Source organism: Anomaloglossus baeobatrachus, chromosome 6 (assembly GCF_048569485.1).
Source record: "Anomaloglossus baeobatrachus isolate aAnoBae1 chromosome 6, aAnoBae1.hap1, whole genome shotgun sequence".
Classification (NCBI taxonomy): domain Eukaryota; kingdom Metazoa; phylum Chordata; class Amphibia; order Anura; family Aromobatidae; genus Anomaloglossus; species Anomaloglossus baeobatrachus.
The window spans coordinates 322,611,103-322,627,301 of record NC_134358.1 but is presented as its reverse complement, the minus strand read 5'-3'; positions in this window follow the sequence as shown (position 1 = coordinate 322,627,301).

Here is a 16,199-nt window from a genome sequence, read left to right as displayed (position 1 = left end):
GATTGGACTTATCTGCATGTAATCATGAAAAATGACAATAATCAGTATCACATAAGAGTGAGAGAACAATAACATAAACTCGAACAATTTAGAGGTACAATTGGGATGCAGCAAAGAAAATTGCAACACAGCAAGAAATGAAACACATGATACAAATGTCATAATACAGTACAAGGACAATATAGTAATGACAAATATGGGGTCAGAGTAGACTTAGACAGCTCTGGTACGAAAGAGATGTCAATCATAAAGTAACATGTGCAGTAGGTGTAGAGCTACAGTATGCATGGCAGAGCTAATGGGTAGACCGACCATAGAAAAAGAAAGGAGAAAAAGTGGAGAAAAAATGGAGAAAAAAAGTGGAGAAAAAGTGGAGAAAAAATGTAGAAAAAGTGGAGAAAAACTGGAGAAAAAGTGGAGAAAAAATGGAGAAAAGTGGAGAAAAAACGGAGAAAAAAATGGAGAAAAAGTGGAGAAAGTGGAAAAAATGGAGAAAAATGAGAAAAAGTGGAGAAAAAGTGGAGAAAAAGAGGAGAAAAAGAGGAGAATAAGTGGAGAAAAAGTGGAGAAAAAGTGGAGAAAAGTGGAGAAAAAAATGGAGAAAAAATTGAGAAAAAGTGGAGAAAAAGTGGAGGAAAAAATGGAGAACAAAGGAGAAAAAAATGGAGAAAAAGGAGAAAAAGTGGAGAAAAAGTGGAGAAAAATGGGATAAAAATGGAGAAAAAGTGGAGAAAAAGTGAAGAAAAAGTGGAGAAAAAGTGGAGAAAAAATGGAGAATAAGTGGAGAAAAATGGAGAAAAGTGGAGGAAAAAATGGAGAACAAATGGAGAAAAAAATGGAGAAAAAAGTGGAGAAAAAGTGGAGAAAAAATGGGGAAAAAAATGGAGAAAAAGTGGAGAAAAAGTGAAGAAAAGTGGAGAAAAAGTGGAGAAAAAATGGAGAATAAGTGGAGAAAAAATGGAGAAAAAGTGGAGAAAAAGTGGAGAAAAAGTGGAGAAAAAATGTAGAAAAAGTGGAGAAAAAATGGAGAAAAAAATGTAGAAAAAATGTAGAAAAAGAGGAGAAAAAGTGGAGAAAAAATGGAGAAAAAATGGAGAAAAAGTGGAGAAAAAGTGGAGAAAAAATGGAGAAAAAATGGAGAAAAAAATGGAGAAAAAGTGGAGAAAAAGTGGAGAAAAATGGAGAAAAAGTGGAGAAAAAGTGGAGAAAAAGTGAGACAAAAATGGAGAAAAAGTGGAGAAAAAGTGGAGAAAAAATGTAGAAAAAGTGGAGAAAAAATGTAGAAAAAGTGGAGAAAAAGTGGAGAAAATGGAGAAAAGTGGAGAAAAAATGGAGAAAAAATGGAGAAAAAGTGGAGAAAAAGTGGAGAAAAAGAAAAGTGGAGAAAAAGTGGAGAAAAAGTGGAGAAAAAATGGAGAAAAAGTGGAGAAAAAGGAGAAAATGGAGAGAAAAAATGGAGAAAAAGTGGAGAAAAAGTGGAGAAAAAATGGAGAAAAATGTAGAAAAAGTGGAGAAAAAATGGAGAAAAAATGGAGAAAAAAATGGAGAAAAAGTGGAGAAAAAGTGGAGAAAAAATGGAGAAAAAAATGGAGAAAAAGTGGAGAAAAAAGTGGAGAAAATGGAGAAAAATGGAGAAAAGTGGAGAAAAGTGGAGAAAAAAGTGGAGAAAAAAATGGAGAAAAAGTGGAGAAAAAGTGGAGAAAAAATGTAGAAAAAGTGGAGAAAAAATGTAGAAAAAAGTGGAAGAAAAAAATGGAGAAAAGTGGAGAAAAAGTGGAGAAAAAAATGTAGAAAAAGTGGAGAGAAAAATGAGAAAAAGTGGAGAAAAAGTGGAGAAAAAATGGAGAAAAAGTGGAGAAAAATGGAGAAAATGGAGAAAAGTGGAGAAAAGTGGAGAAAAAGTGGAAGAAAAATTGAGAAAAGTGGAGAAAATGGAGAAAAATGGAGAAAAATGGGAAAAGTGGAAAAAGTGGAGAAAAATGGAGAAAAAATGTAGAAAAAGTGGAGAAAAATGGAGAAAAAAATGGAGAAAAAATGTGTAGAAAAAGTGGAGAAAAAATGGAGAAAAAATGGAGAAAAAAATGGAGAAAAAGTGGAGAAAAATGGAGAAAAATGGAGAAAAAATTGGAGAAAAAGTGGAGAAAAAGTGGAGAAAAAGTGAAGAAAAAATGGAGAAAAGTGGAGAAAAGTGGAGAAAAAATGTAGAAAAAGTGGAGAAAATGTAGAATGGAGAAAAAGTGGAGAAAGAAATGGAGAGAAAAGTGGATAAAAATGGAGAAAAAATGGAGAAAAAGTGGAGAAAAAGTGGAGAAAAAGTGGAGAAAAAATGGAGAAAAAGTGGAGAAAAAGTGGAGAAAAAGTGGAGAAAAAATGGAGAAAAAGTTGGAGAAAAGTGGAGAAAAAGTGGAGAAAAAATGGAGAACAAATGGAGAAAAAATGGAGAAAAAGTGGAGAAGAGTGGAGAAAAAATGGAGAAAAAAATGTAGAAAGTGGAGAAAAATGGAGAAAAAATGGGGAAAAAATGGAGAAAAAGTGGAGAAAAGTGAAGAAAAAGTGGAGAAAAAGTGGAGAAAAAATGGAGAATAAGTGGAGAAAAATGGAGAAAAGTGGAGAAAAGTGGAGAAAAGTGGAGAAAAGTGGAGAAAAATGGAGAAAATGGGAGAAAAAATGGAGAAAAAATGGAGAAAAAGTGGAGAAAAGTGGAGAAAAATTGGAGAAAAAGTGGAGAAAAAGTGGAGAAAAAGTGAAGAAAAAAATGGAGAAAAGTGGAGAAAAAGTGGAGAAAAAATGTAGAAAAAGTGGAGAAAAAGTGGAGAAAAAATGGAGAAAAAAATGGAGAAAAAGTGGAGAAAAGTGGAGAAAAAGTGAAGAAAAAATGGAGAAAAAGTGGAGAAAAAGTGGAGAAAAAATGTAGAAAAAGTGGAGAAAAATGTAGAAAAGTGGAGAAAAAGTGGAGAAAAAATGGAGAAAAAGTGGAGAAAAAATGGAGAAAAATGGAGAAAAGTGGAGAAAAAGTGGAGAAAAAGTGGAGAAAAAAAATGGAGAAAAAGTGGAGAAAAAGTGGAGAAAAAGTGGAGAAAAAATGGAGAAAAGTGGAGAAAAGTGGAGAAAAAGTGGAGAAAAAATGGAGAACAAATGGAGAAAAATGGAGAAAAAGTGGAGAAAAAGTGGAGAAAAAATGGAGAAAAAAATGTAGAAAAAGTGGAGAAAAATGGAGAAAAAATGGAGAAAAATGGAGAAAAAGTGGAGAAAAAGTGGAGAAAGTGGAGAAAAGTGGAGAAAAACAGGAATAAGTGGAGAAAAAATGGAGAAAAGTGGAGAAAAAAATGGAGAAAAAGTGGAGAAAATTGGAGAAAAGTGGAGAAAAAGTGGAGAAAAAGTGGAGAAAATGGAGAAAAAAATGGAGAAAAAAATGGAGAAAAAGTGGAGAAAAAGTGGAGAAAAAATGGAGAAAAAGTAGAAAAGTGGAGAAAAATGGAGAAAAAAGTGGAGAAAAAGTGGAGAAAAAGTGGAGAAAAAGGTTAGAAAAAGTGGAGAAAAGTGGAGAAAAATGGAGAAAAAGTGGAGAAAATGGAGAAAAATGGAGAAAAAGTGGAGAAAAAGTGGAGAAAAGTGGAGAAAAAAAATGGAGAAAAAGTGGAGAAAAAGTGGAGAAAAAGTGGAGAAAAATGAGAAAAAAGTGGAGAAAAAGTGGAGAAAAGTGGAGAAAAGTGGAGGAAAAAGTGGAGAAAAGTGGAGAAAAGTGGAGAAAAAGTGGAGAAAAAGTGGAGAAAAATGGAGAAAAATGGAGAAAAAGTGGAGAAAAAATGGAGAACAAATGGAGAAAAATAAAGAAAAGTGGAGAAAAAGTGGAGAAAAAGTGGAGAAAAATGGAGAATAAGTGGAGAAAAAGTGGAGAAAAAGTGGAGAAAAATGGAGAATAAGTGGAGAAAAATGAGAAAGGAGAAAAGTGGAGAAAAAGTGGAGAAAAAGTGGAGAAAAAGTGAGAAAAAGTGGAGAAAAATGGAGAAAAAAATTGTGAGAAAAAGTGGAGAAAAAGTGGAGAAAAAGTGGAGAAAAATGGAGAAAAAATGGAGAAAAAAAATGTAGAAAAAGTGGAGAAAAGTGGAGAAAAATGGAGAAAAAATGTAGAAAAAGTGGAGAAAGGAGAAATGGAGAAAAGTGAGAAAAGTGGAGAAAAAAATGGAGAAAAAAATGTAGAAAAAGTGGAGAAAAAGTGGAGAAAATGGAGAAAAAAGTGAAGAAGAAAAATGGAGAAAAAGTGGAGAAAAAGTGGAGAAAAGGAGAAAGTGTAGAAAAAGTGGAGAAAATTGAGAAAATGGAGAAAAAGTGGAGAAAAAGTGGAGAAAAGTGAGAAGTGGAGAAAAGTGGAAGTGAGAAAAGTGGAAATGGAGAAAAATGGAGAAAGTGGAGAAAAATGGAGAAAAAAGTGGAGAAAAAGTGGAGAAAAGAGAAAAATGGAGAAAAAGTGGAGAAAAAGTGGAGAAAAGTGGAGAAAAAATGGAGAAAAAGTGGAGAAAAAGTGGAGAAAATGGAGAACAAATGGAAGAAAAAATGGAGAAAAGTTGGAGAAAAAGTGGAGAAAAAATGGAGAAAAAATGTAGAAAAAGTGGAGAAAAAATGGAGAAAAAAAAGGAGAAAAAAAATGGAGAAAAGTGGAGAAAAAGTGGAGAAAAGTGGAGAAAAAGTGGAGAAAAATAGAGAATAAGTGAGAAAAATGGAGAAAAAGTGGAGAAAAAAATGGAGAAAAGTGGAGAAAAATTGGAGAAAAAGTGGAGAAAAGTGGAGAAAAGTGGAGAAAAAATGGAGAAAAAATGGAAGAAAAAGTGGAGAAAAAGTGGAGAACAAAAGTGGAGAAAAAATGTAGAAAAAGTGGAGAAAAATGTAGAAAAAGTGGAGAAAAGTGGATAAAGTGGAGAAAAGTGGAGAAAAATGGAGAAAAAAATGGAGAAAAAGTGGAGAAAAAGTGGAGAAAAGTGGAGAAAAAATGGAGAAAAAGTGGAGAAAAAGTGGAGAAAAAGTGGAGAAAAAATGGAGAAAAGTGGAGAAAAAGTGGAGAAAAAGTGGAGAAAAAGTGGAGGAAAAAGTGGGAGAAAAAGTGGAGAAAAAGTGGAGAAAAGTGGAGAAAAAGTGGAGAAAAAGTGGAGAAAAATGGAGAAAAATGGAGAAAAAGTGGAGAAAAAGTGAGAAAAGTGGAGAAAAAAATGGAGAAAAAGTGGAGAAAAATTGGAGAAAAAGTAGGAGAAAAAGTGGAGAAAAGTGGAGAAAAAATGGAGAAAAAATGGAGAAAAAGTGGAGAAAAGTGGAGAAAAAGTGGAGAAAAAATTGTAGAAAAAGTGGAGAAAAAATGTAGAAAAAGTGGAAGAAAAGTGGAGAAAAAGTGGAGAAAAAGTGGAGAAAAATGGAGAAAAATGGAGAAAAGTGGAGAAAAAGTGGAGAAAAAAGTGGAGAAAAAAATGGAGAAAAAGTGGAGAAAAAGTGGAGAAAAAGTGGAGAAAAAAATGGAGAAAAAGTGGAGAAAAAGTGGAGAAAAAGTGGAGAAAAAGTGGAGAAAAAGTGGAGAAAAGTGGAGGAAAAGTGGAGAAAAAGTGGAGAAAAAGTGGAGAAAAGTGGAGAAAAGTGGAGAAAAAATGGAGAACAAATGGAGAAAAAAATAAAGAAAAAGTGGAGAAAAAGTGGAGAAAAGTGGAGAAAAAATGGAGAATAAGTGGAGAAAAATGGAGAAAAAGTGGAGAAAAAGTGGAGAAAAAGTGGAGAAAAAATTGAGAAAAGTTGGAGAAAAGTTGTAGAAAAATGGAGAAAAAATGGAGAAAAAATGTAGAAAAGTGGAGAAAAAATGGAGAAAAAAATGTAGAAAAAGTGGATTAAATGTGGAGAAAAAGTGGAGAAAAAAATGTAGAAAAAGTGGAGAAAAATGTAGAAAAAGTGGAGAAAAAAATGGAGAAAAAGTGGAGAAAAAGTGGAGCACCCTTTGGTGCCTTTCATGTGGCACTAAGGGGTGCTTAGCTTTGTATTTAGCCAAAAAAATGAAAAAAAAAATGACGTAGGGTTCCCCCTAGTTTTGTAGCCAGCTAGGGTAAAGCAGACGGCTGCAGCCTGCAGACCACAGCTGGCAACCTCACCTTAGCTGGTAATCCAAAACTGAGGGCACCCCACGCTGTTATTTTAAATTAAATAAATAATTAAAAAAAAAAACACGTAGGGGTCCCCCAAAATTGGATCACCAGCCAAGGTAAAGCAGACAGCTGGGGCCTGATATTCTCAGACTAGGGAGGTCCATGGTTATTGGACTCTCCCCAGCCTAAAAATAGCAGGCCGCAGCCACCCCAGAAGTGGCGCATCCATTAGATGTGCCAATCCTGGTGCTTCGCCCCAGCTCATCCCGCACCCTGGTGCGGTGGCAAACGGGGTAATATATGGGGTTAATACCAGATGTGTAATGTCACCTGGCATCAAGCCCTGGGGTTGGTGAGGTCAGGCGTCTATCAGATACCCGACATCACCAACCCAGTCAGTAATAAAAAAAATAGACGACAAACACATTTTTATTTGAAAAAACACTCCCCAAAACATTCCCTCTTTAACCAATTTATTAGAATGAAAAACAAATCCAGGTCTGCTGTAATCCAAGGGGTTGCCATGACGATCCACACTGTCCCAGTCAATGAAGAGCAGGATGTTCCCCATTGGCTGGGAGAGCAGTGCAGTGACCTGAGCTAACATCAATGGGTCAGCCCAGGTCACTGCAGGGGATGACAAGTGCTGCTGTCAGCGAGGTACATTACCTGCACTGATCTCCAGCACACTGACAGCCCCTGTCACTGAGTTCAATGACCGGCGCCTTCACACCAAGTATCGCGAGAGGCCCGTGACGTCACCGCTAGTCAGTCTCGGGTCGGAAGCGAGAGGTGATGTGACAAGCGGCGGCCATGGAGGACAGTGACAGCGCTGAGGTCGGGATGGCGGGACTTCATCACCGCAGGTAAGCCGAGCGGGACCATGTGTGTGTGTGTGTGTGTGTGTGTGTGTGTGTGTGTGTGTATGTATGTGTACATGCCGCGGGCAGGAGGGGGCGGAGCGAGCTGAGCGGGGAAGTGTGGGCTTCCTGCACGTAACTAAGATAAACATCGGGTTACTAACCAAAGCGCTTTGCTTGGATACCTGATGTTTATCTTGGTTACCAGCTTCTGGCAGGCTGCCAGCGATGGCTCCTGCACACTGTAGCTGTAAAAAGCCCTGCTTTTTGCTGCTAGAACCGTTCTCGAACGTATCTAGAACTATCGAGCTTTTGCAAAAAGCTCGAGTTCTAGTTCGATCTCGAACAGCCCCCAAAATCACTCGAGCTTAGAACTGGAGAACCGCGAACCGCGCTCAACTCTAATCCTCGGTTCAGCGTGGCTGACCAGAGGACAGGGTAGATGAGGAGGAGGAGGACAGCATGTTCAGTCTTCATGTTGGTCGGGATACTGAAGTACTGGCTGTTAAGAGTCTGGCGCACATGGCTGACTTTATGGTAAGCTGCCTGTCTCGTGACCCTCGCTTTAAGAACATCTTGGCCGACAAACATTACTGGTTGGTAACACTGTTAGACCCACGCTACAAGGAGAACTTTATGTCTCTTATTCCCGAGGCGGAGAGGTCAGCCAAAATGCAGCAGTTCCGGAAGGCCATAGTCACGGAAGTAGGCAAAGCATTCCCTTCACAAAACGCTAGCGGCATAGGTCAGGAATCAGTTGGCAACCAAGGCGTACAGCCGAGTGGGGCACAAGTCCAATCCGCCAGAGGTAGGGGAACAGTCTTTAAGATGTGGGACAGTTTTCTCAGCCCCTCACATACCACAGCTCCTGAGGTGCGGGGTAGTGCCACAAGAAATCCTAAGTTTGCCCAGATGCTCAAGGAGTACCTTGCAGATCGAACAACTGTACTCCGACATTCCTCTGTGCCTTACAATTATTGGGTATCCAAGCTGGACACGTGGCATGAATTGGCTCTCTACGCCTTGGAAGTCCTGGCCTGCCCTGCCGCTAGCGTTTTGTCAGAGCGTGTTTTTAGTGCCGCAGGTGGAATCATTACAGATAAACGCACCCGCCTGTCAACTGAAAATGCTGACAGGCTGACTCTGATCAAGATGAACAAGGGTTGGATTGGGCCAGAATCACCACACCACCAGCAAATGAGAGCGGAATTTAAAGTTTGTAACGCAAATTTGCCATGTACCTCCACTCACCCATGGGTACACACTTCTGGACTTTGGATAATCGCTGGACTGCTCCTCCTTCTCCTCATGCGGCACCATGATGACCGTTACAATAGTTAGGCCGTTGTTTCAGGTATACCCCCAGTGGTAAATTTTTTCGCCCATTCTTTAAGAATGAACATTACAACGACAGGAGACCCGCTCCTTTGCAATGGGAACAATGTTTTGAGGCCCTCATGCACGTCTCTATCAAGGGACAATGTGGAGCCTCCCAATTTTTGGCTGCCCTGCCAAAGGGCTATACTAAAATAGACCCACTTCCTTACAATGGGCACTTCAGGTTTACAGGCCCTCATGCACGTCTCTATCCAGGAACAATGTGGAGCCTCCCAATTTTTGGCTGCCCTGCCAGAGGGCTATACTACAATAGACCCACTTCCTTACAATGGGCACTTCAGGTTTACAGGCCATCATGCACGTCTCTATCCAGGGACAATGTGGAGCCTCCCAATTTTTGGCTGCCCTGCCAAAGGGCTATACTACAATAGACCCACTTCCTTACAATGGGCACTTCAGGTTTACAGGCCCTCATGCACGTCTCTATCCAGGGACAATGTGGAGCCTCCCAGTTTTTGGCTGCCCTGCCAAAGGGCTATACTACAATAAACCCACTTCCTTACAATGGGCACTTCAGGTTTACAGGCCATCATGCACTTCTCTATCCAGGGACAATGTGGAGCCTCCCAATTTTTGGCTGCCCTGCCAAAGGGCTATACTACAATAGACCCACTTCCTTACAATGGGCACTTCAGGTTTACAGGCCCTCATGCACGTCTCTATCCAGGGACAATGTGGAGCCTCCCAATTTTTGGCTGCCCTGCAAAAAGGGCTATACTACAATAGACCCACTTCCTTACAATGGGCACTTCAGGTTTACAGGCCATCATGCACGTCTCTATCCAGGGACAATGTGGAGCCTCCCAATTTTTGGCTGCCCTGCCAAAGGGCTATACTACAATAGACCCACTTCCTTACAATGGGCACGTCTGTATGCAGGGGCATTGGTGAACCTCACAATTTTGGACTTCCCTGGCAAAGGAAAATACTACAAAGACTCACTTCCTCAAAATGGGCACATTAGACTCAAGAGGCCTTCATGTACGTCTCTTCTCAGGGACATCGGAGTGCCACACAATGTTTTCACGTAAAATCTTTCATGTAATCTCAAAAAGTAACATACACCAGCTCTATCTCACTATTGGGTATGTGCTCTTAACATTTCCGCCATGAAAATTCATTTTGGTGTCATTTTGGAAGGTTTTCTGGCGTGTCCGTAAAAATGGCGTAAAACTCGGATAAAATTGTTCACAGCTGGGACTTTTGAGTGATAAATGCTTCAAGGGGTCTTCCCCATGCTGTTGCCATGTCATTTGAGCACTCTTCTGAGACTTTTGTGACATTTTTAGGGTTTCTACATGCTGCCGGGGGGTCATTTCATAAAAATACTCGGGTCTCCCATAGGATAACATTGGGCTCGGTGCTCGGGCCGAGTACACAAGTATCTTGGGATGCTCGGCCCGAGCCTCGAGCACCCGAGCTTTTTAGTACTCGCTCATCGCTATTTGGTAACACTAACACTGTGTTTTAAAGGGAACCTGTCATCAGAAATTTAGCTATAAAGCTAAAAGTTCCCCCCTCTGCAGCTCCTGGGCTGCATTCTAGGAAGCTTCCTATAGTTTTTTTGGCACCTTTTATACCAAAATAAACACTTTGTAAACTGGTACCTTTTCTTATGCAAATTTCTAAAATCTTCCATGGGGGCGGGCTGCCTGGGGTCCGTTGCTGTTCCTCCTGCAGATTTACGCCGCCCCCGAACGCTGAATTTCAAAGCTCAGGACGCCGCCCCTGGGTGCCCGTGGTCCCGCGCATGCGCTGTTCCACTGTAGCGGTGCCGTGCACTGCGTGCACGTGTGACCGTTAGTGACGCTTTGCGCGGGCACGAGGTTATGGGCGGCGCTGTGAGTGTCATCAGTAAGTGCCGCCCATAACCTCGTGACCGCACTTTCCCCTATGACTCCAGCGTTATGTGCAAGCGCTCGCTGGCCTGATGCACGGACGTCCCCTCCTTACCATCCTGCTCAGCAGCAGGAAATAGATGGGAGGAGCGGACGGAGCAGGAGAGCTTAGGTTACGGGGAGACACGGCGAGCATCAGAGCGACGTAAACAGTAAAAAAAAAACATGTAAAATCAGTCACACATTGTCATCTGTAACGTCAAAAGCACTAAACTTTTTTTTTTTTTGTCTCCAACTCGCTGACTCTCCCTCTGCTTCTATATCTCTACCTTCACACTCTTTTTTTCTGTTTTTCTCACTCCGTTTGACTCTGTATTTGTCTATTTCTCTTTATATATCCCTCTCTTTCTCTCTATCCCTCTATATTTCTATTTCTTTCTCTGTCTTTGTCTCTCTCTGTTTCACTGTTTGCATTTCTCTGTTTATTTCTCTCTATTTCTCTATTATTTTTCTCTATCTCTCTCTATCCCTCTCTTTCTTTCCCCCTCTTTTTCCCCCTCTTTTTTCCCCCTATTTTTCCCCCCTCTTTCTCTATCCACTGCTTTTCCCCACTCTTTTTTCCCCTCTCATTTTTTTTCCATCTCACTCTGTTGCACTCTTTGCATTTCTCTGTTTATTTCTCCTCTTTCACTCTATTTCTCTATTTCTCTCTATCCCTCTATCTTTTTTTCTCTTTCTCTATCCCTCTCTAACACCTCTCTTTTTACCTCTCTTTATCACTCTGCTTCACTATTTGCATTTATTTCTATGTCCATTTCTCTCTCTCTTTTTCTCTATCCCTCTCTCTATCCCTCTCTTTTTCTCTCTATCCCTCTATTTCGCTATCTTACTCTATCCCTCTCTTTCTATTTCTCTTTCTTTTTCTCTCACTCCATTTCACTCTTTGTATTTCACTGTCTATTTCTCTTTCTCTGTCTTTAAATCTATCCCTCTCTTTCTATATTTTTTTTCTTTCTCTGTCCCTCTCTATATATATCCATCTATCTCTCTCTCATTCTGGTTTTCTCTATTTTTCTCTCTCACTCTGTTTCACTCTTTGTATTTATGTCTGTTTATTTCGTTCTCAATCTATTCGTCTGTTTCGTGCAATTTCTATTTCTCTCGTTTTTCCTGTCTCTTTTTTTATTTCTTTCTCTTTTTCTCTCTCCCTCTGTTTCACTCTGTTTTTATTTCTTTGTTTTTTTCTCTATCCTTCTGGCTATCCCTCGCTTTCTTTATATCTTGCCCTTTATGTGTCTGTCTCTCTCTTTGTCTCTATTGCTCTCTTTATCTCACTATTTTTCTTTATTTCTCTTTCTATGTTGCTCTCTCTGTCTCTCTATTTCTATCTCTCTTTCTATCTCTGTTTCTCTCTGTGTATCTCTCTATCTCAATGTTTCTGTGTGTGTCTCTCTGTGTGTCTCTTTATCATTTTATCTGTCTATTGACGGCAAAGTAGCGGAAGGCAAGTTTGTTACATTGCAAGCAGAAGAGAAGAACAGAAGAGAAGAAAAGAGAAAAGTAAAATAAAAATAAATACACAACTATAAACACATATACGAAAAGAATTAATAAAATATTAATGTTATGGCACATCTCTCATTTTTGTTAGATCTATCCTTCATATTTATCCCTCTATTAAATATGTACACCAATATGTCTCTCTACCTCTGTCTATATCTCTCGCTCTCTATATATGTCTCTGTTACCTTCTAGATTTCTTTCTACCTTTCTCTCTCTGTTGCGCTCTTTCTCCCTCTCTATATATTGTTAAATTCATGTCTCTTATTCTCTCTCTCTTTCTCTCTATCTCTATTTCTCTCGCTCTTTCTCTCTGTCTCTTTCCCTCTCTATCTGTCTATATCTCTCCCTGGCTCTATTTCTCTTTCTCTGTCGCTCTCTATGTCTGTATTTCTTTCTCTCTCTGTCGCTCTGTGTCTCTTTCTCCCTCCCTCTTTTTATAGTCATGTCTCTCTCTCTTTCTCTTTTTCGATATCCCTCCTCTCTCTTTATTTTGTCTATCTCTCTTCCTTTCTCCCTCTCTATCGCTGTCTATATCTTTCTCTCTCTCTTTCTCTATATTTCTCTCACTATCTTGCTCTATTTCTCTTTCTCTTTGTCACTCTCTCGGTCTTTCTCTCGCTCTCTCTCTTTCTATATTTATCTATGGCTATCACTATTTATTTCTATTTCACTTTCTCTTTGGCACTCTATCTCTATTTCTGTCTATGTGTGTCTCTGTCTCTGTCTCTCTTTGTGTGTCTGTGTGTGTATCTGTGTGTGTCCCTGTGTGTCTCTCTGTCTCTGTGTCTCTCTTTGTCTGTCTCTCTGTGTCTCTGTCTCTGTGTGTCTGTCTCTCTGTGTGTCTCTCTGTCTCTGTCTCTCTATCATTTTATCTGTATATTGACGGCAAAGTAGCGGAAGGCAAGTTTGTTACATTGCAAGCAGAAGAGAAGAACAGAAGAGAAGAAAAGAGAAAAGTCAAATAAAAATAAATACACAATTATAAGCACATATACGCCAAGAAATAATAAAATATTAATGTTATTGCACATCTCTCCTTTTTGTTAGATCTATCCTTCATATTTATCCCTCTCTATTAACCTGTATCTACACCTATATGTCTCTCTACATCTGTCTATATTTCTCGCTCTCTATATATGTCTGTTACCTTCTATATTTCTTTCTATCTTTCTCTCTCTGTTGCGCTCTCTTTCTCCCTCTCTATCTATCTTTATATTCATGTCTCTTTTTCTCTCGCTCTGTCTTTCTATCTTTCTCTATTTCTCTTTCTCTATTTCTCTGTCGCTCTTTCTCTATCGCTCTCTATATTTCTCTCGCTTCTTGTCTCTCTATCTGTCTCTCTTTCTTCCTCTCTCTCTCCGTCTCAATTTATCTCTCTCTTTCTCTCTCTTTTTCTCTGTCTATCACTATTTCTCTCTCTCTCTCTATTTCTATTTCTCTTTCTCCATCTTTCTTTATCTTTGTTGCTCTCTCTCTATTTCTTTCTCTCTCACTCTCTCTGTCGCTTTCTCCCTCTCTTTGTATATTCATTTCTCTGTCTTGTTCTCTCTCTTTCTCTCTATCGCTCTCTCTCTTTCTCTCTATCTTTCTCTCTTTCTCTGTCGCTCACTATTTCTCTTTATTTCTCTTTGTCAATCTTTGTTTATCTTTATCGCTCTTTCTCTGTTTCCCTCTCTCTATTTATCTCTCTCTCTTTCTACCTCGATCTCTTTTTATATTTATTTCTCTTTATCTTTCTCTCTTTTCGCGCATTTTGATAGAAACCAAAGTAAAGGCATAAGGCTGGTATTCTCACACTGGGGAGCCCCACGTTATGGGGAGCCACCCACCCTGATAATTTCAGCCATCAGGCGCACGGAATTGCCGCATCCATTAGATGCCACAGTCCTGGGACTTTACCAGGCTCATCCCCAATTGCTCTGTTGCGGTGGCAAGAACGGAAATAAGGAGTTAATGGAAGTAGACCATAGCTGCCATCAAGTCCTAGGTTAATCATGGCAGGCGTCTTCCCGAGATACCTTTCATTATTAACCTGTAAGTTACATAAAATAAAAACACACATCCCAAGAAAAACTTCATTTTGAGTAAAAAAAAAACAAAAACAAGACCTCTTTAACCACTTTATAAACAACCAAAAACCAGGCCAGGTCCGGCGTAATCCACACGACGTTACACGACGCTCTCAGATATGTTACATGAAGCTGACAGGAGCGTTCACAAACCATACCACTCGGTCAGCTTCACGCAGCAACTTAAGTGAGCCGCACGATCAACGATGACGTCAATCACGTGACACGCGGCCACTGCTTCATTCTCCACCTGTGACAGCAAGTCGCCCGAGTGACTTAAGTGAGCTGCGCGATTGGCGATGATGTCACAGGTGAGTTGCGGTTTGCGGTGGAGGACTCCAGCAGGCCTCGGGTAAGCTGAGCAACGGCATCGCTGATCACGCTGATCACTTATGGGGATATGCGGCCAGCGTTGAGTATTTTACGGGTGACCGATAATCAGGACGAGACACACAAACTGAGCTTGGGGATGACAATGAAGTCGGGTGAAGTTCATCCCAGTTCATTCTCATCGCGCGACTCTGACTGCTGACAGCGGGCATGTAGCAGAGCTAAATGACGTTGGACCGCACTGTCAAAAATGTTAGCAAAATGCATGCACAACGTATGCAAAATGTTTCCCAAATGCATGCATTTTAGATACATTTTTTTTTTTAAAACACAGTGTTTACAGTTCTGAGGGTGCGTTAGTTTTCACCCGGCTCATAACGTAAGGTGCCCACATACCCTAAGGGGTACTTTACACGTTGCGACATCAATAGCATTTGCTATCGATGTCCAGCGTGATAGCACCCGCCCCCATCGTACATGCAATATCTTGTGATTGCTGCCGTAGCAAAAAAAAAAATCGCTACGGCAGCGTCACACGCACATACCTGGTCGGCGAAGATGCTATGACTGGCGACCAATCCCTCCTTCAAGGGGGAGATGTGTTTGGCGGCACAGCAACGTCAGCGCGATGTCACTAGGCGGCCACCCAATAGAAGTGGAGGGGAGGATATGAAAGGGACATGACATCCCGCCCACCTCGTTCCTTCCGCATTTATGGTGGATGAAGGTAAGGAGATGTTTGTCGTTACTGCGGTGTCACACACAGCGATGTGTAACACCGCAGGAGCGACAAACAACATCATATCTCATGATGTAGCGACATTATTGAAATGTACGACGTTACACAGATCAGCGATTTTGAACGCTTCTGTGTTCATTCATCATCGAACTTAGGATTTACACGTTGCTATGTCGCTACCGGTGCCGGATGTGCGTCACTAACGCCGTGACCCCGACGATATATCGGTAGGGATGGCGCAACATGTAAAGTACCCCTAAAGCCCGCTTTACACGATACGATATCGCTACAGCGATGTCGTTGGGGTCACGCAATTTGTGACGCACATCCGTCCACTGTAGCGATCTCGTTGTGTGTGACTCCTGTGAGCAATTTTGAATCTTCTCCAAAAAATTCAATATCGCTCATCGGTGACATGGGGGTCCTCTGCCAATTATCATTTCTATGGCTTGGGCGAAGTTGTTCCTTGTTCCTGCGGCAGCACACATCGCTACGTGTGACGATGCAGAAACGAGGAACCTCACCTTACCTGCTTCCCGCCAGCAATGATGAAGGAAGGTGGTGGGCGGGATGTTCGTCATGCTCACCTCCGCCCCTCCGCTTTGATTTGGCGGCTGCTTCGTGACGTCGCGGTGACGCCGATCGAAGCGTCCCCTTAGAAAGGAGGCGTTTCAACAGTCATAGGCAGGTATGTTTGTGTGACGCTGCCATAGCGATACTGTTCACTACGGCAGCGATCACAACATATCAGCCTTACGATGGGGGCGGATGCTATCACGCTACACATCGCTAGCATCGGCTAGCGATGTCGCAGCGTGTAAAGCGGCCTTAACTCTCTGTTTCAGTGTGTCTCTCTTTGTCCCTCTATCTCTATATCTAGCTCTTTCTCTGTCTGTATCTCTCTTTTTATTTGTTTGTCTCTATATCGATCTCATAATATATGTCTCTCTCTATATCTAACTATTTTTATATGTATTTCTCTACATCTAACTTTCTATATATCTCTCTTTATCTATTTGTTTATAACTAACTATCTCAAACGCTCTATTTATCTCTGTAGAGCTATCGTTTTATCTGCCTATAGCTGAGAAATGACCAGAACACAAGCTCTGAAAATACCAGCATAACATAGGAATAGTTAAAACTAAACTATAAATAAATACAAAAGTTATTATCACATATACGTAAGACACCCTAAAAACATAATTATTTGTAACCATCTGTTTAATTTTGTGATATCCCTTTTAAAAAGTTTTTGATATTTTTATTTTGAATAAATAATTGAT